This window comes from Bacillus rossius, chromosome 17 (genome assembly GCF_032445375.1).
Source record: "Bacillus rossius redtenbacheri isolate Brsri chromosome 17, Brsri_v3, whole genome shotgun sequence".
NCBI classification, from domain to species: Eukaryota; Metazoa; Arthropoda; class Insecta; order Phasmatodea; family Bacillidae; genus Bacillus; species Bacillus rossius.
In genome coordinates this window covers 39,994,532-40,016,207 of record NC_086344.1, presented here as the reverse complement: position 1 = coordinate 40,016,207, position 21,676 = coordinate 39,994,532, and the positions used below count along the sequence as shown (strand labels likewise).

At 58.1% G+C, this 21,676-nt stretch overlaps 1 protein-coding gene across 2 annotated transcripts in view; it reads left to right on the top strand.

The window, feature by feature from the left end:
* The first annotated feature begins 403 nt into the window (after window positions 1–403).
* LOC134540799 (uncharacterized) overlaps window positions 404–21,676 on the top strand; it is a 32,939-nt gene continuing 11,666 nt past the window's right edge. The window contains exon 1 of one of the 2 annotated variants that reach the window (XM_063383728.1): window positions 404–489. The gene's annotated coding sequence lies outside the window, so the exon portion shown is untranslated. Of the gene's footprint in view, window positions 490–512; window positions 532–21,676 lie in introns of those variants that run through there. The other variant, XM_063383729.1, reaches the window with a different exon arrangement.

Below are 21,676 nucleotides of genomic sequence, written 5' to 3'. Positions count from 1 at the left end.
TAAATCGTATTAAGATAATAATTATAATTAGGATTATAAGAAGTATCATATGTCCTATTCCTCGATTGACTTCTAAACCAAACATTTTTATAATACGTACAACTGTTTGAGAAGGATTGAGGGATAAACAAACTACTTCGCATTCATAATATTATATTGAGATAGGATTTGTGAGGAAATATTTTATCTAAGCTAAAAATAAATTTTAAAACCAACGAGTCACAAGAGTCTGCACTTACGACGTATACAATAACTCAGATGTTTATCACCTTCAGGCGGCGACATGTCCACACAGTGAGGCTTATCTAGCCAGGGTCACGTGACATTGAGGCGCGGAGGTAAAGAGTGACGTCAGGCGCCAGTAGGGGGTGTGGCTATCAGCGACCGGGTGCCCGAGGGAACACCCCGCCCGGCTGCGTGGGGCTTTAAGGCGATGCCCACCTCGCTACAACACCGCAGTCCCTGGTGCTCTGCTGCTCGACCTACAACGTGAGTGCGCTCTCTGGCTGGTTATTGCACTAGGAGGAGTCGGTGAGCGGCGCTCTCTGGCTGGTTATTGCACTAGGAGGAGTCGGTGAGCGGCGCTCTCTGGCTGGTTATTGCACTAGGAGGAGTCGGTGAGCGGCGCTCTCTGGCTGGTTATTGCACTAGGAGGAGTCGGTGAGCGGCGCTCTCTGGCTGGTTATTGCACTAGGAGGAGTCGGTGAGCGGCGCTCTCTGGCTGGTTATTGCACTAGGAGGAGTCGGTGAGCGGCGCTCTCTGGCTGGTTATTGCACTAGGAGGAGTCGGTGAGCGGCGCTCTCTGGCTGGTTATTGCACTAGGAGGAGTCGGTGAGCAGCGCCCTCTGGCTGGTTATTGCACTAGGAGGAGTCGGTGAGCAGCGCCCTCTGGCTGGTTATTGCACTAGGAGGAGTCGGTGAGCGGCGCTCTCTGGCTGGTTATTGCACTAGGAGGAGTCGGTGAGCGGCGCTCTCTGGCTGGTTATTGCACTAGGAGGAGTCGGTGAGCGGCGCTCTCTGGCTGGTTATTGCACTAGGAGGAGTCGGTGAGCAGCGCCCTCTGGCTGGTTATTGCACTAGGAGGAGTCGGTGAGCGGCGCTCTCTGGCTGGTTATTGCACTAGGAGGAGTCGGTGAGCGGCGCTCTCTGGCTGGTTATTGCACTAGAAGGAGTCGGTGAGCGGCGCTCTCTGGCTGGTTATTGCACTAGGAGGAGTCGGTGAACGGCGCTCTCTGGCTGGTTATTGCACTAGGAGGAGTCGGTGAGCGGCGCTCTCTGGCTGGTTATTGCACTAGGAGGAGTCGGTGAGCGGCGCTCTCTGGCTGGTTATTGCACTAGGAGGAGTCGGTGAGCGGCGCTCTCTGGCTGGTTATTGCACTAGGAGGAGTCGGTGAGCGGCGCTCTCTGGCTGATTATTGCACTAGGAGGAGTCGGTGAGCGGCGCTCTCTGGCTGGTTATTGCACTAGGAGGAGTCGGTGAGCGGCGCTCTCTGGCTGGTTATTGCACTAGGAGGAGTCGGTGAGCGGCGCTCTCTGGCTGGTTATTGCACTAGGAGGAGTCGGTGAACGGCGCTCTCTGGCTGGTTATTGCACTAGGAGGAGTCGGTGAGCGGCGCTCTCTGGCTGGTTATTGCACTAGGAGGAGTCGGTGAGCGGCGCTCTCTGGCTGGTTATTGCACTAGGAGGAGTCGGTGAGCGGCGCTCTCTGGCTGGTTATTGCACTAGGAGGAGTCGGTGAGCGGCGCTCTCTGGCTGGTTATTGCACTAGGAGGAGTCGGTGAGCGGCGCTCTCTGGCTGGTTATTGCACTAGGAGGAGTCGGTAAGCGGCGCTCTCTGGCTGGTTATTGCACTAGGAGGAGTCGGTGAGCGGCGCTCTCTGGCTGGTTATTGCACTAGGAGGAGTCGGTGAGCGGCGCTCTCTGGCTGGTTATTGCACTAGGAGGAGTCGGTGAGCGGCGCTCTCTGGCTGGTTATTGCACTAGGAGGAGTCGGTGAGCGGCGCTCTCTGGCTGGTTATTGCACTAGGAGGAGTCGGTGAGCGGCGCTCTCTGGCTGGTTATTGCACTAGGAGGAGTCGGTGAGCGGCGCTCTCTGGCTGGTTATTGCACTAGGAGGAGTCGGTGAGCGGCGCTCTCTGGCTGGTTATTGCACTAGGAGGAGTCGGTGAGCGGCGCTCTCTGGCTGGTTATTGCACTAGGAGGAGTCGGTGAGCGGCGCTCTCTGGCTGGTTATTGCACTAGGAGGAGTCGGTGAGCGGCGCTCTCTGGCTGGTTATTGCACTAGGAGGAGTCGGTGAACGGCGCTCTCTGGCTGGTTATTGCACTAGGAGGAGTCGGTGAGCAGCGCCCTCTGTCTGGTTATTGCACTGTGAGGAGTCGGTGAACGGCGCTCTCTGGCTGGTTATTGCACTAGGAGGAGTCGGTGAACGGCGCTCTCTGGCTGGTTATTGCACTAGGAGGAGTCGGTGAACGGCGCTCTCTGGCTGGTTATTGCACTAGGAGGAGTCGGTGAACGGCGCTCTCTGGCTGGTTATTGCACTAGGAGGAGTCGGTGAACGGCGCTCTCTGGCTGGTTATTGCACTAGGAGGAGTCGGTGAACGGCGCTCTCTGGCTGGTTATTGCACTAGGAGGAGTCGGTGAACGGCGCTCTCTGTCTGGTTATTGCACTAGGAGGAGTCGGTGAACGGCGCTCTCTGGCTGGTTATTGCACTAGGAGGAGTCGGTAAAAGGCGCTCCCTGGCTGGTTATTGCACTAGGAGAAGTCGGTGAGCGGCGCTCTCTGGCTGGTTATTGCACTAGGAGGAGTCGGTGAGCGGCGCTCTCTGGCTGGTTATTGCACTAGGAGGAGTCGGTGAGCGGCGCTCTCTGGCTGGTTATTGCACTAGGAGGAGTCGGTGAGCGGCGCTCTCTGGCTGGTTATTGCACTAGGAGGAGTCGGTAAAAGGCGCTCTCTGGCTGGTTATTGCACTAGGAGGAGTCGGTGAGCGGCGCTCTCTGGCTGGTTATTGCACTAGGAGGAGTCGGTGAGCGGCGCTCTCTGGCTGGTTATTGCACTAGGAGAAGTCGGTGAGCGGCGCTCTCTGGCTGGTTATTGCACTAGGAGAAGTCGGTGAGCGGCGCTCTCTGGCTGGTTATTGCACTAGGAGGAGTCGGTGAGCAGCGCCCTCTGTCTGGTTATTGCACTGTGAGGAGTCGGTGAACGGCGCTCTCTGGCTGGTTATTGCACTAGGAGAAGTCGGTGAGCGGCGCTCTCTGGCTGGTTATTGCACTAGGAGGAGTCGGTGAGCGGCGCTCTCTGGCTGGTTATTGCACTAGGAGGAGTCGGTAAAAGGCGCTCTCTGGCTGGTTATTGCACTAGGAGGAGTCGGTGAGCGGCGCTCTCTGGCTGGTTATTGCACTAGGAGGAGACGGTGAGCGGCGCTCTCTGGCTGGTTATTGCACTAGGAGAAGTCGGTGAGCGGCGCTCTCTGGCTGGTTATTGCACTAGGAGGAGTCGGTGAGCGGCGCTCTCTGGCTGGTTATTGCACTAGGAGGAGTCGGTGAGCAGCGCCCTCTGTCTGGTTATTGCACTAGGAGGAGTCGGTGAACGGCGCTCTCTGGCTGGTTATTGCACTAGGAGTCGGTTAACGGCGCTCTCTGGCTGGTTATTGCACTAGGAGGAGTCGGTGAGCGGCGCTCTCTGGCTGGTTATTGCACTAGGAGGAGTCGGTAAAAGGCGCTCTCTGGCTGGTTATTGCACTAGGAGGAGTCGGTGAGCGGCGCTCTCTGGCTGGTTATTGCACTAGGAGGAGTCGGTGAGCGGCGCTCTCTGGCTGGTTATTGCACTAGGAGGAGTCGGTGAGCGGCGCTCTCTGGCTGGTTATTGCACTAGGAGGAGTCAGTGAACGGCGCTCTCTGGCTGGTTATTGCACTAGGAGAAGTCGGTGAGCGGCGCTCTCTGGCTGGTTATTGCACTAGGATGAGTCGGTGAGCAGCGCCCTCTGTCTGGTTATTGCACTGTGAGGAGTCGGTGAACGGCGCTCTCTGGCTGGTTATTGCACTAGGAGGAGTCGGTGAGCGGCGCTCTCTGGCTGGTTATTGTACTAGAAGGAGTCGGTGAGCGGCGCTCTCTGGCTGGTTATTGCACTGTGAGGAGTCAGTGAACGGCGCTCCCTGGCTGGTTATTGTACTAGGAGGAGTCGGTGAGCGGCGCTCTCTGGCTGGTTATTGCACTAGGAGGAGTCAGTGAACGGCGCTCTCTGGCTGGTTATTGCACTAGGAGGAGTCAGTGAGCAGCGCCCTCTGTCTGGTTATTGCACTAGGAGAAGTCGGTGAGCGGCGCTCTCTGGCTGGTTAATGCACTAGGAGGAGTCGGTGAGCAGCGCCCTCTGTCTGGTTATTGCACTGTGAGGAGTCGGTGAGCGGCGCTCTCTGGCTGGTTATTGCACTAGGAGAAGTCGGTGAGCGGCGCTCTCTGGCTGGTTATTGCACTAGGAGGAGTCGGTGAGCAGCGCCCTCTGTCTGGTTATTGCACTAGGAGGAGTCGGTGAACGGCGCTCTCTGGCTGGTTATTGCACTAGGAGGAGTCGGTTAACGACGCTCTCTGGCTGGTTATTGCACTAGGAGGAGTCGTTGAGCGGCGCTCTCTGGCTGGTTATTGCACTAGGAGGAGTCGGTAAAAGGCGCTCTCTGGCTGGTTATTGCACTAGGAGTAGTCGGTGAGCGGCGCTCTCTGGCTGGTTATTGTACTAGGAGGAGTCGGTGAGCGGCGCTCTCTGGCTGGTTATTGCACTGTGAGGAGTCGGTGAACGGCGCTCTCTGGCTGGTTATTGCACTAGGAGGAGTCGGTGAGCGGCGCTCTCTGGCTGGTTATTGTACTAGAAGGAGTCGGTGAGCGGCGCTCTCTGGCTGGTTATTGCACTGTGAGGAGTCGGTGAACGGCGCTCCCTGGCTGGTTATTGTACTAGGAGGAGTCGGTGAGCGGCGCTCTCTGGCTGGTTATAGCACTAGGAGGAGTCAGTGAACGGCGCTCTCTGGCTGGTTATTGCACTAGGAGGAGTCGGTGAGCAGCGCCCTCTGTCTGGTTATTGCACTAGGAGGAGTCGGTGAGCGGCGCTCTCTGGCTGGTTAATGCACTAGGAGGAGTCGGTGACCAGCGCCCTCTGTCTGGTTATTGCACTGTGAGGAGTCGGTGAGCGGCGCTCTCTGGCTGGTTATTGCACTAGGAGGAGTCGGTGAGCGGCGCTCTCTGGCTGGTTATTGCACTAGGAGGAGTCGGTGAGCGGCGCTCTCTGGCTGGTTATTGCACTAGGAGGAGTCGGTGAGCAGCGCCCTCTGGCTGGTTATTGCACTAGGAGGAGTCGGTGAGCGGCGCTCTCTGGCTGGTTATTGCACTAGGAGGAGTCGGTGAGCGGCGCTCTCTGGCTGGTTATTGCACTAGGAGGAGTCGGTGAGCGGCGCTCTCTGGCTGGTTATTGCACTAGGAGGAGTCGGTGAACGGCGCTCTCTGGCTGGTTATTGCACTAGGAGGAGTCGGTGAGCGGCGCTCTCTGGCTGGTTATTGCACTAGGAGGAGTCGGTGAGCGGCGCTCTCTGGCTGGTTATTGCACTAGGAGGAGTCGGTGAGCGGCGCTCTCTGGCTGGTTATTGCACTAGGAGGAGTCGGTGAGCGGCGCTCTCTGGCTGATTATTGCACTAGGAGGAGTCGGTGAGCGGCGCTCTCTGGCTGGTTATTGCACTAGGAGGAGTCGGTGAGCGGCGCTCTCTGGCTGGTTATTGCACTAGGAGGAGTCGGTGAGCGGCGCTCTCTGGCTGGTTATTGCACTAGGAGGAGTCGGTGAACGGCGCTCTCTGGCTGGTTATTGCACTAGGAGGAGTCGGTGAGCGGCGCTCTCTGGCTGGTTATTGCACTAGGAGGAGTCGGTGAGCGGCGCTCTCTGGCTGGTTATTGCACTAGGAGGAGTCGGTGAGCGGCGCTCTCTGGCTGGTTATTGCACTAGGAGGAGTCGGTGAGCGGCGCTCTCTGGCTGGTTATTGCACTAGGAGGAGTCGGTGAGCGGCGCTCTCTGGCTGGTTATTGCACTAGGAGGAGTCGGTAAGCGGCGCTCTCTGGCTGGTTATTGCACTAGGAGGAGTCGGTGAGCGGCGCTCTCTGGCTGGTTATTGCACTAGGAGGAGTCGGTGAGCGGCGCTCTCTGGCTGGTTATTGCACTAGGAGGAGTCGGTGAGCGGCGCTCTCTGGCTGGTTATTGCACTAGGAGGAGTCGGTGAGCGGCGCTCTCTGGCTGGTTATTGCACTAGGAGGAGTCGGTGAGCGGCGCTCTCTGGCTGGTTATTGCACTAGGAGGAGTCGGTGAGCGGCGCTCTCTGGCTGGTTATTGCACTAGGAGGAGTCGGTGAGCGGCGCTCTCTGGCTGGTTATTGCACTAGGAGGAGTCGGTGAGCGGCGCTCTCTGGCTGGTTATTGCACTAGGAGGAGTCGGTGAGCGGCGCTCTCTGGCTGGTTATTGCACTAGGAGGAGTCGGTGAGCGGCGCTCTCTGGCTGGTTATTGCACTAGGAGGAGTCGGTGAACGGCGCTCTCTGGCTGGTTATTGCACTAGGAGGAGTCGGTGAGCAGCGCCCTCTGTCTGGTTATTGCACTGTGAGGAGTCGGTGAACGGCGCTCTCTGGCTGGTTATTGCACTAGGAGGAGTCGGTGAACGGCGCTCTCTGGCTGGTTATTGCACTAGGAGGAGTCGGTGAACGGCGCTCTCTGGCTGGTTATTGCACTAGGAGGAGTCGGTGAACGGCGCTCTCTGGCTGGTTATTGCACTAGGAGGAGTCGGTGAACGGCGCTCTCTGGCTGGTTATTGCACTAGGAGGAGTCGGTGAACGGCGCTCTCTGGCTGGTTATTGCACTAGGAGGAGTCGGTGAACGGCGCTCTCTGTCTGGTTATTGCACTAGGAGGAGTCGGTGAACGGCGCTCTCTGGCTGGTTATTGCACTAGGAGGAGTCGGTAAAAGGCGCTCCCTGGCTGGTTATTGCACTAGGAGAAGTCGGTGAGCGGCGCTCTCTGGCTGGTTATTGCACTAGGAGGAGTCGGTGAGCGGCGCTCTCTGGCTGGTTATTGCACTAGGAGGAGTCGGTGAGCGGCGCTCTCTGGCTGGTTATTGCACTAGGAGGAGTCGGTGAGCGGCGCTCTCTGGCTGGTTATTGCACTAGGAGGAGTCGGTAAAAGGCGCTCTCTGGCTGGTTATTGCACTAGGAGGAGTCGGTGAGCGGCGCTCTCTGGCTGGTTATTGCACTAGGAGGAGTCGGTGAGCGGCGCTCTCTGGCTGGTTATTGCACTAGGAGAAGTCGGTGAGCGGCGCTCTCTGGCTGGTTATTGCACTAGGAGAAGTCGGTGAGCGGCGCTCTCTGGCTGGTTATTGCACTAGGAGGAGTCGGTGAGCAGCGCCCTCTGTCTGGTTATTGCACTGTGAGGAGTCGGTGAACGGCGCTCTCTGGCTGGTTATTGCACTAGGAGAAGTCGGTGAGCGGCGCTCTCTGGCTGGTTATTGCACTAGGAGGAGTCGGTGAGCGGCGCTCTCTGGCTGGTTATTGCACTAGGAGGAGTCGGTAAAAGGCGCTCTCTGGCTGGTTATTGCACTAGGAGGAGTCGGTGAGCGGCGCTCTCTGGCTGGTTATTGCACTAGGAGGAGACGGTGAGCGGCGCTCTCTGGCTGGTTATTGCACTAGGAGAAGTCGGTGAGCGGCGCTCTCTGGCTGGTTATTGCACTAGGAGGAGTCGGTGAGCGGCGCTCTCTGGCTGGTTATTGCACTAGGAGGAGTCGGTGAGCAGCGCCCTCTGTCTGGTTATTGCACTAGGAGGAGTCGGTGAACGGCGCTCTCTGGCTGGTTATTGCACTAGGAGTCGGTTAACGGCGCTCTCTGGCTGGTTATTGCACTAGGAGGAGTCGGTGAGCGGCGCTCTCTGGCTGGTTATTGCACTAGGAGGAGTCGGTAAAAGGCGCTCTCTGGCTGGTTATTGCACTAGGAGGAGTCGGTGAGCGGCGCTCTCTGGCTGGTTATTGCACTAGGAGGAGTCGGTGAGCGGCGCTCTCTGGCTGGTTATTGCACTAGGAGGAGTCGGTGAGCGGCGCTCTCTGGCTGGTTATTGCACTAGGAGGAGTCAGTGAACGGCGCTCTCTGGCTGGTTATTGCACTAGGAGAAGTCGGTGAGCGGCGCTCTCTGGCTGGTTATTGCACTAGGATGAGTCGGTGAGCAGCGCCCTCTGTCTGGTTATTGCACTGTGAGGAGTCGGTGAACGGCGCTCTCTGGCTGGTTATTGCACTAGGAGGAGTCGGTGAGCGGCGCTCTCTGGCTGGTTATTGTACTAGAAGGAGTCGGTGAGCGGCGCTCTCTGGCTGGTTATTGCACTGTGAGGAGTCAGTGAACGGCGCTCCCTGGCTGGTTATTGTACTAGGAGGAGTCGGTGAGCGGCGCTCTCTGGCTGGTTATTGCACTAGGAGGAGTCAGTGAACGGCGCTCTCTGGCTGGTTATTGCACTAGGAGGAGTCAGTGAGCAGCGCCCTCTGTCTGGTTATTGCACTAGGAGGAGTCGGTGAGCGGCGCTCTCTGGCTGGTTAATGCACTAGGAGGAGTCGGTGAGCAGCGCCCTCTGTCTGGTTATTGCACTGTGAGGAGTCGGTGAGCGGCGCTCTCTGGCTGGTTATTGCACTAGGAGAAGTCGGTGAGCGGCGCTCTCTGGCTGGTTATTGCACTAGGAGGAGTCGGTGAGCAGCGCCCTCTGTCTGGTTATTGCACTAGGAGGAGTCGGTGAACGGCGCTCTCTGGCTGGTTATTGCACTAGGAGGAGTCGGTTAACGACGCTCTCTGGCTGGTTATTGCACTAGGAGGAGTCGTTGAGCGGCGCTCTCTGGCTGGTTATTGCACTAGGAGGAGTCGGTAAAAGGCGCTCTCTGGCTGGTTATTGCACTAGGAGTAGTCGGTGAGCGGCGCTCTCTGGCTGGTTATTGTACTAGGAGGAGTCGGTGAGCGGCGCTCTCTGGCTGGTTATTGCACTGTGAGGAGTCGGTGAACGGCGCTCTCTGGCTGGTTATTGCACTAGGAGGAGTCGGTGAGCGGCGCTCTCTGGCTGGTTATTGTACTAGAAGGAGTCGGTGAGCGGCGCTCTCTGGCTGGTTATTGCACTGTGAGGAGTCGGTGAACGGCGCTCCCTGGCTGGTTATTGTACTAGGAGGAGTCGGTGAGCGGCGCTCTCTGGCTGGTTATAGCACTAGGAGGAGTCAGTGAACGGCGCTCTCTGGCTGGTTATTGCACTAGGAGGAGTCGGTGAGCAGCGCCCTCTGTCTGGTTATTGCACTAGGAGGAGTCGGTGAGTGGCGCTCTCTGGCTGGTTAATGCACTAGGAGGAGTCGGTGACCAGCGCCCTCTGTCTGGTTATTGCACTGTGAGGAGTCGGTGAGCGGCGCTCTCTGGCTGGTTATTGCACTAGGAGAAGTCGGTGAGCGGCGCTTTCTGGCTGGTTATTGCACTAGGAGGAGTCGGTGAGCGGCGCTCTCTGGCTGGTTATTGCACTAGGAGGAGTCGGTGAGCAGCGCCCTCTGTCTGGTTATTGCACTAGGAGGAGTCGGTGAACGGCGCTCTCTGGCTGGTTATTGCACTAGGAGGAGTCGGTTAACGGCGCTCTCTGGCTGGTTATTGCACTAGGAGGAGTCGGTGAGCGGCGCTCTCTGGCTGGTTATTGCACTAGGAGGAGTCGGTAAAAGGCGCTCTCTGGCTGGTTATTGCACTAGGAGGAGTCGGTGAGCGGCGCTCTCTGGCTGGTTATTGCACTAGGAGGAGTCGGTGAGCGGCGCTCTCTGGCTGGTTATTGGACTAGAAGGAGTCGGTGAGCGGCGCTCTCTGGCTGGTTATTGCACTGTGAGGAGTCGGTGAACGGCGCTCCCTGGCTGGTTATTGTACTAGGAGGAGTCGGTGAGCGGCGCTCTCTTGCTGGTTATTGCACTAGGAGGAGTCAGTGAACGGCGCTCTCTGGCTGGTTATTGCACTAGGAGGAGTCGGTGAGCAGCGCCCTCTGTCTGGTTATTGCACTAGGAGGAGTCGGTGAGCGGCGTTCTCTGGCTGGTTAATGCACTAGGAGGAGTCGGTGAGCTGCGCCCTCTGTCTGGTTATTGCACTGTGAGGAGTCGGTGAGCGGCGCTCTCTGGCTGGTTATTGTACTAGGAGGAGTCGGTGAGCGGCGCTCTCTGGCTGGTTAATGCACTAGGAGGAGTCGGTGAGCAGCGCCCTCTGTCTGGTTATTGCACTGTGAGGAGTCGGTGAACGGCGCTCTCTGGCTGGTTATTGTACTAGGAGGAGTCGGTGAGCGGCGCTCTCTGGCTGGTTATTGTACTAGAAGGAGTCGGTGAGCAGCGCCCTCTGTCTGGTTATTGCACTAGGAGGAGTCGGTGAGCGGCGCTCTCTGGCTGGTTAATGCACTAGGAGGAGTCGGTGAGCAGCGCCCTCTGTCTGGTTATTGCACTAGGAGGAGTCGGTGAGCGGCGCTCTCTGGCTGGTTAATGCACTAGGAGGAGTCGGTGAGCAGCGCCCTCTGTCTGGTTATTGCACTAGGAGGAGTCGGTGAGCGGCGCTCTCTGGCTGGTTAATGCACTAGGAGGAGTCGGTGAGCAACGCCCTCTGTCTGGTTATTGCACTGTGAGGAGTCGGTAAAAGGCGCTCTCTGGCTGGTTATTGCACTAGGAGGAGTCTGTGAGCGGCGCTCTCTGGCTGGTTATTGCACTAGGAGGAGTCGGTGAGCAGCGCCCTCTGTCTGGTTATTGCACTAGGAGGAGTCGGTGAGCGGCGCCCTCTGTCTGGTTATTGCACTAGGAGGAGTCGGTGAGCGGCGCTCTCTGGCTGGTTATTGCACTAGGAGGAGTCGGTGAGCAGCGCCCTCTGTCTGGTTATTGCACTAGGAGGAGTCGGTGAGCGGCGCTCTCTGGCTGGTTATTGCACTAGGAGGAGTCGGTAAAAGGCGCTCTCTGGCTGGTTATTGCACTAGGAGGAGTCGGTGAGCGGCGCTCTCTGGCTGGTTATTGCACTAGGAGGAGTCGGTGAGCAGCGCCCTCTGTCTGGTTATTGCACTGTGAGGAGTCGGTGAACGGCGCTCTCTGGCTGGTTATTGCACTAGGAGGAGTCGGTGAGCGGCGCTCTCTGGCTGGTTATTGTACTAGAAGGAGTCGGTGAGCGGCGCTCTCTGGCTGGTTATTGCACTGTGAGGAGTCGGTGAACGGCGCTCCCTGGCTGGTTATTGTACTAGGAGGAGTCGGTGAGCGGCGCTCTCTGGCTGGTTATTGCACTAGGAGGAGTCAGTGAACGGCGCTCTCTGGCTGGTTATTGCACTAGGAGGAGTCGGTGAGCAGCGCCCTCTGTCTGGTTATTGCACTAGGAGGAGTCGGTGAGCGGCGCTCTCTGGCTGGTTAATGCACTAGGAGGAGTCGGTGAGCAGCGCCCTCTGTATGGTTATTGCACTGAGAGGAGTCGGTGAGCGGCGCTCTCTGGCTGGTTATTGTACTAGGAGGAGTCGGTGAGCGGCGCTCTCTGGCTGGTTAATGCACTAGGAGGAGTCGGTGAGCAGCGCCCTCTGTCTGGTTATTGCACTAGGAGGAGTCGGTGAGCGGCGCTCTCTGGCTGGTTAATGCACTAGGAGGAGTCGGTGAGCAGCGCCCTCTGTCTGGTTATTGCACTGAGAGGAGTCGGTGAGCGGCGCTCTCTGGCTGGTTATTGTACTAGGAGGAGTCGGTGAGCGGCGCTCTCTGGCTGGTTAATGCACTAGGAGGAGTCGGTGAGCAGCGCCCTCTGTCTGGTTATTGCACTGTGAGGAGTCGGTGAACGGCGCTCTCTGGCTGGTTATTGTACTAGAAGGAGTCGGTGAGCGGCGCTCTCTGGCTGGTTATTGTACTAGAAGGAGTCGGTGAGCAGCGCCCTCTGTCTGGTTATTGCACTAGGAGGAGTCGGTGGCGGCGCTCTCTGGCTGGTTAATGCACTAGGAGGAGTCGGTGAGCAGCGCCCTCTGTCTGGTTATTGCACTAGGAGGAGTCGGTGAGCGGCGCTCTCTGGCTGGTTAATGCACTAGGAGGAGTCGGTGAGCAGCGCCCTCTGTCTGGTTATTGCACTAGGAGGAGTCGGTGAGCGGCGCTCTCTGGCTGGTTATTGAACTAGGAGGAGTCGGTGAGCGGCGCTCTCTGGCTGGTTAATGCACTAGGAGGAGTCGGTGAGCAGCGCCCTCTGTCTGGTTATTGCACTAGGAGGAGTCGGTGAGCGGCGCTCTCTGGCTGGTTATTGCACTAGGAGGAGTCGGTGAGCGGCGCTCTCTGGCTGGTTATTGCACTAGGAGGAGTCGGTAAAAGGCGCTCTCTGGCTGGTTATTGCACTAGGAGGAGTCGTTGAGCGGCGCTCTCTGGCTGGTTATTGCACTAGGAGGAGTCGGTGAGCGGCGCTCTCTGGCTGGTTATTGCACTAGGAGGAGTCGGTGAGCGGCGCTCTCTGGCTGGTTATTGCACTAGGAGGAGTCGGTAAAAGGCGCTCTCTGGCTGGTTATTGCACTAGGAGGAGTCGTTGAGCGGCGCTCTCTGGCTGGTTATTGCACTAGGAGGAGTCGGTGAGCGGCGCTCTCTGGCTGGTTATTGAACTAGGAGGAGTCGGTGAGCGGCGCTCTCTGGCTGGTTATTGCACTAGGAGGAGTCGGTGAGCAGCGCCCTCTGTCTGGTTATTGCACTAGGAGGAGTCGGTGAGCGGCGCTCTCTGGCTGGTTATTGCACTGTGAGGAGTCGGTAAAAGGCGCTCTCTGGCTGGTTATTGCACTAGGAGGAGTCGGTGAGCGGCGCTCTCTGGCTGGTTATTGCACTAGGAGGAGTCGGTAAAAGGCGCTCTCTGGCTGGTTATTGCACTAGGAGGAGTCGGTGAGCGGCGCTCTCTGGCTTGTTATTGCACTAGGAGTCGGTGAGCGGCGCTCTCTGGCTGGTTATTGCACTAGGAGGAGTCGGTGAGCAGCGCCCTCTGTCTGGTTATTGCACTAGGAGGAGTCGGTGAGCAGCGCCCTCTGTCTGGTTATTGCACTAGGAGGAGTCGGTGAGCAGCGCCCTCTGTCTGGTTATTGCACTGTGAGGAGTCGGTGAACGGCGCTCTCTGGCTGGTTATTGTACTAGGAGGAGTCGGTGAGCGGCGCTCTCTAGCTGGTTATTGTACTAGAAGGAGTCGGTGAGCGGCGCTCTCTGGCTGGTTATTGCACTGTGAGGAGTCGGTGAACGGCGCTCCCTGGCTGGTTATTGTACTAGGAGGAATCGGTGAGCGGCGCTCTCTAGCTGGTTATTGCACTAGGAGGAGTCAGTGAACGGCGCTCTCTGGCTGGTTATTGCACTAGGAGGAGTCGGTGAACGGCGCTCTCTGTCTGGTTTTTGCACTGTGAGGAGTCGGTGAGCGGCGCTCATTGGCTGGTTATTGCACTAGGAGGAGTCGGTGAGCGGCGCTCTCTGGCTGGTTATTGCACTAGGAGGAGTCGGTGAACGGCGCTCTCTGGCTGGTTATTGCACTAGGAGGAGTCGGTGAACGGTGCTCTCTGGCTGATTATTGCACTAGGAAGAGTCGGTGAGCGGCGCTCTCTGGCTGGTTATTGCACTAGGAGGAGTCGGTGAACGGCGCTCTCTGGCTGGTTATTGCACTAGGAAGAGTCGTTGAGCGGCGCTCTCTGGCTGGTTATTGCACTAGGAGGAGTCGGTGAGCAGCGCCCTCTGTCTGGTTATTGCACTAGGAGGAGTCGGTGAGCAGCGCCCTCTGTCTGGTTAATGCACTAGAAGGAGTCGGTGAGCAGCGCTCTCTGGCTGGTTATTGCACTGTGAGGAGTCGGTGAACGGCGCTCTCTGGCTAGTTATTGCACTAGGAGGAGTCGGTGAGCGGCGCTCTCTGGCTGGTTAATGCACTAGAAGGAGTCGGTGAGCAGCGCCCTCTGTCTGGTTATTTCACTGTGAGGAGTCGGTGAGCGGCGCTCTCTGGCTGGTTATTGCACTAGGAGGAGTCGGTGAGCGGCGCTCTCTGGCTGGTTATTGCACTAGGAGGAGTCGGTGAGCGGCGTTCTCTGGCTGGTTATTGCACTAGGAGGAGTCGGTAAAAGGCGCTCTCTGGCTGGTTATTGCACTAGTAGGAGTCGGTGAGCGGCGCTCTCTGGCTGGTTATTGCACTAGGAGGAGTCGGTGAGCGGCGCTCTCTGGCTGGTTATTGTACTAGGAGGAGTCGGTGAGCGGCGCTCTCTGGCTGGTTATTGCACTGTGACGAGTCGGTGAGCGGCGCTCACTGGCTGGTTATTGCACTGGGAGGAGTCGGTGAACGGCGCTCTCTGGCTGGTTATTGTACTAGGAGGAGTCGGTGAGCGGCGCTCTCTGGCTGGTTATTGTACTAGGAGGAGTCGGTGAGCGGCGCTCTCTGGCTGGTTATTGCACTGTGAGGAGTCGGTGAGCGGCGCTCTCTGGCTGGTTATTGCACTGGGAGGAGTCGGTGAACGGCGCTCTCTGGCTGGTTATTGTACTAGGAGGAGTCGGTGAGCGGCGCTCTCTGGCTGGTTATTGTACTAGGAGGAGTCGGTGAGCGGCGCTCTCTGGCTGGTTATTGCACTGTGACGAGTCGGTGAGCGGCGCTCTCTGGCTGGTTATTGCACTGGGAGGAGTCGGTGAACGGCGCTCTCTGGCTGGTTATTGTACTAGGAGGAGTCGGTGAGCGGCGCTCTCTGGCTGGTTATTGTACTAGGAGGAGTCGGTGAGCGGCGCTCTCTGGCTGGTTATTGCACTGTGAGGAAACGGTGAGCGGCGCTCTCTGGCTGGTTATTGCACTGGGAGGAGTCGGTGAACGGCGCTCTCTGGCTGGTTATTGTACTAGGAGGAGTCGGTGAGCGGCGCTCTCTGGCTGGTTATTGTACTAGGAGGAGTCGGTGAGCGGCGCTCTCTGGCTGGTTATTGCACTGTGAGGAGTCGGTGAGCGGCGCTCTCTGGCTGGTTATTGCACTGGGAGGAGTCGGTGAACGGCGCTCTCTGGCTGGTTATTGTACTAGGAGGAGTCGGTGAGCGGCGCCCTCTGGCTGGTTATTGCACTAGGAGGAGTCGGTGAGCGGCGCTCTCTGGCTGGTTATTGTACTAGGAGGAGTCGGTGAGCGGCGCTCTCTGGCTGGTTATTGCACTGTGACGAGTCGGTGAGCGGCGCTCTCTGGCTGGTTATTGCACTGGGAGGAGTCGGTGAACGGCGCTCTCTGGCTGGTTATTGTACTAGGAGGAGTCGGTGAGCGGCGCTCTCTGGCTGGTTATTGTACTAGGAGGAGTCGGTGAGTGGCGCTCTCTGGCTGGTTATTGCACTGTGAGGAGTCGGTGAGCGGCGCTCTCTGGCTGGTTATTGCACTGGGAGGAGTCGGTGAACGGCGCTCTCTGGCTGGTTATTGTACTAGGAGGAGTCGGTGAGCGGTGCTCTCTGGCTGGTTATTGCACTGTGAGGAGTCGGTGAGCGGTGCTCTCTGGCTGGTTATTGCACTGTGAGGAGTCGGTGAACGGCGCTCTCTGGCTGGTTATTGTACTAGGAGGAGTCGGTGAGCGGCGCTCTCTGGCTGGTTATTGCACTAGGAGGAGTCGGTGAACGGCGCTCTCTGTCTGGTTTTTGCACTGTGAGGAGTCGGTGAGCGGCGCTCATTGGCTGGTTATTGCACTAGGAGGAGTCGGTGAGCGGCGCTCTCTGGCTGGTTATTGCACTAGGAGGAGTCGGTGAACGGCGCTCTCTGGCTGGTTATTGCACTGTGAGGAGTCGGTAAAAGGCGCTCTCTGGCTGGTTATTGCACTAGGAGGAGTCGGTGAGCGGCGCTCTCTGGCTGGTTATTGCACTAGGAGGAGTCGGTAAAAGGCGCTCTCTGGCTGGTTATTGCACTAGGAGGAGTCGGTGAGCGGCGCTCTCTGGCTTGTTATTGCACTAGGAGGAGTCGGTGAGCGGCGCTCTCTGGCTGGTTATTGCACTAGGAGGAGTCGGTGAGCAGCGCCCTCTGTCTGGTTATTGCACTAGGAGGAGTCGGTGAGCAGCGCCCTCTGTCTGGTTATTGCACTAGGAGGAGTCGGTGAGCAGCGCCCTCTGTCTGGTTATTGCACTGTGAGGAGTCGGTGAACGGCGCTCTCTGGCTGGTTATTGTACTAGGAGGAGTCGGTGAGCGGCGCTCTCTAGCTGGTTATTGTACTAGAAGGAGTCGGTGAGCGGCGCTCTCTGGCTGGTTATTGCACTGTGAGGAGTCGGTGAACGGCGCTCCCTGGCTGGTTATTGTACTAGGAGGAATCGGTGAGCGGCGCTCTCTAGCTGGTTATTGCACTAGGAGGAGTCAGTGAACGGCGCTCTCTGGCTGGTTATTGCACTAGGAGGAGTCGGTGAACGGCGCTCTCTGTCTGGTTTTTGCACTGTGAGGAGTCGGTGAGCGGCGCTCATTGGCTGGTTATTGCACTAGGAGGAGTCGGTGAGCGGCGCTCTCTGGCTGGTTATTGCACTAGGAGGAGTCGGTGAACGGCGCTCTCTGGCTGGTTATTGCAATAGGAGGAGTCGGTGAACGGTGCTCTCTGGCTGATTATTGCACTAGGAAGAGTCGGTGAGAGGCGCTCTCTGGCTGGTTATTGCACTAGGAGGAGTCGGTGAACGGCGCTCTCTGGCTGGTTATTGCACTAGGAAGAGTCGTTGAGCGGCGCTCTCTGGCTGGTTATTGCACTAGGAGGAGTCGGTGAGCAGCGCCCTCTGTCTGGTTATTGCACTAGGAGGAGTCGGTGAGCAGCGCCCTCTGTCTGGTTAATGCACTAGAAGGAGTCGGTGAGCAGCGCTCTCTGGCTGGTTATTGCACTGTGAGGAGTCGGTGAACGGCGCTCTCTGGCTAGTTATTGCACTAGGAGGAGTCGGTGAGCGGCGCTCTCTGGCTGGTTAATGCACTAGAAGGAGTCGGTGAGCAGCGCCCTCTGTCTGGTTATTTCACTGTGAGGAGTCGGTGAGCGGCGCTCTCTGGCTGGTTATTGCACTAGGAGGAGTCGGTGAGCGGCGCTCTCTGGCTGGTTATTGCACTAGGAGGAGTCGGTGAGCGGCGTTCTCTGGCTGGTTATTGCACTAGGAGGAGTCGGTAAAAGGCGCTCTCTGGCTGGTTATTGCACTAGTAGGAGTCGGTGAGCGGCGCTCTCTGGCTGGTTATTGCACTAGGAGGAGTCGGTGAGCGGCGCTCTCTGGCTGGTTATTGTACTAGGAGGAGTCGGTGAGCGGCGCTCTCTGGCTGGTTATTGCACTGTGACGAGTCGGTGAGCGGCGCTCACTGGCTGGTTATTGCACTGGGAGGAGTCGGTGAACGGCGCTCTCTGGCTGGTTATTGTACTAGGAGGAGTCGGTGAGCGGCGCTCTCTGGCTGGTTATTGTACTAGGAGGAGTCGGTGAGCGGCGCTCTCTGGCTGGTTATTGCACTGTGAGGAGTCGGTGAGCGGCGCTCTCTGGCTGGTTATTGCACTGGGAGGAGTCGGTGAACGGCGCTCTCTGGCTGGTTATTGTACTAGGAGGAGTCGGTGAGCGGCGCTCTCTGGCTGGTTATTGTACTAGGAGGAGTCGGTGAGCGGCGCTCTCTGGCTGGTTATTGCACTGTGACGAGTCGGTGAGCGGCGCTCTCTGGCTGGTTATTGCACTGGGAGGAGTCGGTGAACGGCGCTCTCTGGCTGGTTATTGTACTAGGAGGAGTCGGTGAGCGGCGCTCTCTGGCTGGTTATTGTACTAGGAGGAGTCGGTGAGCGGCGCTCTCTGGCTGGTTATTGCACTGTGAGGAAACGGTGAGCGGCGCTCTCTGGCTGGTTATTGCACTGGGAGGAGTCGGTGAACGGCGCCCTCTGGCTGGTTATTGTACTAGGAGGAGTCGGTGAGCGGCGCTCTCTGGCTGGTTATTGTACTAGGAGGAGTCGGTGAGCGGCGCTCTCTGGCTGGTTATTGCACTGTGAGGAGTCGGTGAGCGGCGCTCTCTGGCTGGTTATTGCACTGGGAGGAGTCGGTGAACGGCGCTCTCTGGCTGGTTATTGTACTAGGAGGAGTCGGTGAGCGGCGCCCTCTGGCTGGTTATTGCACTAGGAGGAGTCGGTGAGCGGCGCTCTCTGGCTGGTTATTGTACTAGGAGGAGTCGGTGAGCGGCGCTCTCTGGCTGGTTATTGCACTGTGACGAGTCGGTGAGCGGCGCTCTCTGGCTGGTTATTGCACTGGGAGGAGTCGGTGAACGGCGCTCTCTGGCTGGTTATTGTACTAGGAGGAGTCGGTGAGCGGCGCTCTCTGGCTGGTTATTGTACTAGGAGGAGTCGGTGAGTGGCGCTCTCTGGCTGGTTATTGCACTGTGAGGAGTCGGTGAGCGGCGCTCTCTGGCTGGTTATTGCACTGGGAGGAGTCGGTGAACGGCGCTCTCTGGCTGGTTATTGTACTAGGAGGAGTCGGTGAGCGGTGCTCTCTGGCTGGTTATTGCACTGTGAGGAGTCGGTGAGCGGTGCTCTCTGGCTGGTTATTGCACTGTGAGGAGTCGGTGAACGGCGCTCTCTGGCTGGTTATTGTACTAGGAGGAGTCGGTGAGCGGCGCTCTCTGGCTGGTTATTGCACTAGGAGGAGTCGGTGAACGGCGCTCTCTGTCTGGTTTTTGCACTGTGAGGAGTCGGTGAGCGGCGCTCATTGGCTGGTTATTGCACTAGGAGGAGTCGGTGAGCGGCGCTCTCTGGCTGGTTATTGCACTAGGAGGAGTCGGTGAACGGCGCTCTCTGGCTGGTTATTGCACTAGGAGGAGTCGGTGAACGGTGCTCTCTGGCTGATTATTGCACTAGGAAGAGTCGGTGAGCGGCGCTCTCTGGCTGGTTATTGCACTAGGAGGAGTCGGTGAACGGCGCTCTCTGGCTGGTTATTGCACTAGGAAGAGTCGTTGAGCGGCGCTCTCTGGCTGGTTATTGCACTAGGAGGAGTCGGTGAGCAGCGCCCTCTGTCTGGTTATTGCACTAGGAGGAGTCGGTGAGCAGCGCCCTCTGTCTGGTTAATGCACTAGAAGGAGTCGGTGAGCAGCGCTCTCTGGCTGGTTATTGCACTGTGAGGAGTCGGTGAACGGCGCTCTCTGGCTAGTTATTGCACTAGGAGGAGTCGGTGAGCGGCGCTCTCTGGCTGGTTAATGCACTAGAAGGAGTCGGTGAGCAGCGCCCTCTGTCTGGTTATTTCACTGTGAGGAGTCGGTGAGCGGCGCTCTCTGGCTGGTTATTGCACTAGGAGGAGTCGGTGAGCGGCGCTCTCTGGCTGGTTATTGCACTAGGAGGAGTCGGTGAGCGGCGTTCTCTGGCTGGTTATTGCACTAGGAGGAGTCGGTAAAAGGCGCTCTCTGGCTGGTTATTGCACTAGTAGGAGTCGGTGAGCGGCGCTCTCTGGCTGGTTATTGCACTAGGAGGAGTCGGTGAGCGGCGCTCTCTGGCTGGTTATTGTACTAGGAGGAGTCGGTGAGCGGCGCTCTCTGGCTGGTTATTGCACTGTGACGAGTCGGTGAGCGGCGCTCACTGGCTGGTTATTGCACTGGGAGGAGTCGGTGAACGGCGCTCTCTGGCTGGTTATTGTACTAGGAGGAGTCGGTGAGCGGCGCTCTCTGGCTGGTTATTGTACTAGGAGGAGTCGGTGAGCGGCGCTCTCTGGCTGGTTATTGCACTGTGAGGAGTCGGTGAGCGGCGCTCTCTGGCTGGTTATTGCACTGGGAGGAGTCGGTGAACGGCGCTCTCTGGCTGGTTATTGTACTAGGAGGAGTCGGTGAGCGGCGCTCTCTGGCTGGTTATTGTACTAGGAGGAGTCGGTGAGCGGCGCTCTCTGGCTGGTTATTGCACTGTGACGAGTCGGTGAGCGGCGCTCTCTGGCTGGTTATTGCACTGGGAGGAGTCGGTGAACGGCGCTCTCTGGCTGGTTATTGTACTAGGAGGAGTCGGTGAGCGGCGCTCTCTGGCTGGTTATTGTACTAGGAGGAGTCGGTGAGCGGCGCTCTCTGGCTGGTTATTGCACTGTGAGGAAACGGTGAGCGGCGCTCTCTGGCTGGTTATTGCACTGGGAGGAGTCGGTGAACGGCGCTCTCTGGCTGGTTATTGTACTAGGAGGAGTCGGTGAGCGGCGCTCTCTGGCTGGTTATTGTACTAGGAGGAGTCGGTGAGCGGCGCTCTCTGGCTGGTTATTGCACTGTGAGGAGTCGGTGAGCGGCGCTCTCTGGCTGGTTATTGCACTGGGAGGAGTCGGTGAACGGCGCTCTCTGGCTGGTTATTGTACTAGGAGGAGTCGGTGAGCGGCGCCCTCTGGCTGGTTATTGCACTAGGAGGAGTCGGTGAGCGGCGCTCTCTGGCTGGTTATTGTACTAGGAGGAGTCGGTGAGCGGCGCTCTCTGGCTGGTTATTGCACTGTGACGAGTCGGTGAGCGGCGCTCTCTGGCTGGTTATTGCACTGGGAGGAGTCGGTGAACGGCGCTCTCTGGCTGGTTATTGTACTAGGAGGAGTCGGTGAGCGGCGCTCTCTGGCTGGTTATTGTACTAGGAGGAGTCGGTGAGTGGCGCTCTCTGGCTGGTTATTGCACTGTGAGGAGTCGGTGAGCGGCGCTCTCTGGCTGGTTATTGCACTGGGAGGAGTCGGTGAACGGCGCTCTCTGGCTGGTTATTGTACTAGGAGGAGTCGGTGAGCGGTGCTCTCTGGCTGGTTATTGCACTGTGAGGAGTCGGTGAGCGGTGCTCTCTGGCTGGTTATTGCACTGTGAGGAGTCGGTGAACGGCGCTCTCTGGCTGGTTATTGTACTAGGAGGAGTCGGTGAGCGGCGCTCTCTGGCTGGTTATTGCACTAGGAGGAGTCGGTGAACGGCGCTCACTGGCTGGTTATTACACTAGGAGGAGTCGGTGAACGGCGCTCTCTGTCTGGTTATTGCACTGTGAGGAGTCGGTGAGCGGTGCTCTCTGGCTGGTTATTGCACTAGGAGGAGTCGGTGAGCGGCGTTATCTGGCTGGTTATTGCACTAGGAGGAGTCGGTGAGCGGCGCTCTCTGGCTGGTTATTGCACTAGGAGGAGTCGGTGAGCGGCGTTCTCTGGCTGGTTATTGCACTAGGAGGAGTCGGTAAAAGGCGCTCTCTGGCTGGTTATTGCACTAGTAGGAGTCGGTGAGTGGCGCTCTCTGGCTGGTTATTGCACTAGGAGGAGTCAGTGAACGGCGCTTTCTGGCTGGTTATTGCACTGGGAGGAGTCGGTGAACGGTGCTCTCTGGCTGGTTATTGCACTGTGAGGAGTCGGTGAACGGTGCTCTCTGGCTGGTTATTGCACTAGGAGGAGTCGGTGAGCGGCGCTCTCTGGCTGGTTATTGCACTAGGAGGAGTAGGTGAGCGGCGCTCTCTGGCTGGTTATTGTACTAGGAGGATTCGGTGAGCGGCGCTCTCTGGCTGGTTATTGCACTGTGAGGAGTCGGTGAACGGCGCTCTCTGGCTGGTTATTGCACTAGGAGGAGTCGGTGAGTGGCGTACTCTGGCTGGTGATTGCACTAGGAGGAGTCGGTGACCGGCGCTCTCTGGCTGGTTATTGCACTAGGAGGAGTAAATGAGCGGCGTTCTCTGGCTGGTTATTGCACTAGGAGGAGTCGGTGAACGGCGCTCTCTGGCTGGTTATTGCACTAGGAGGAGTC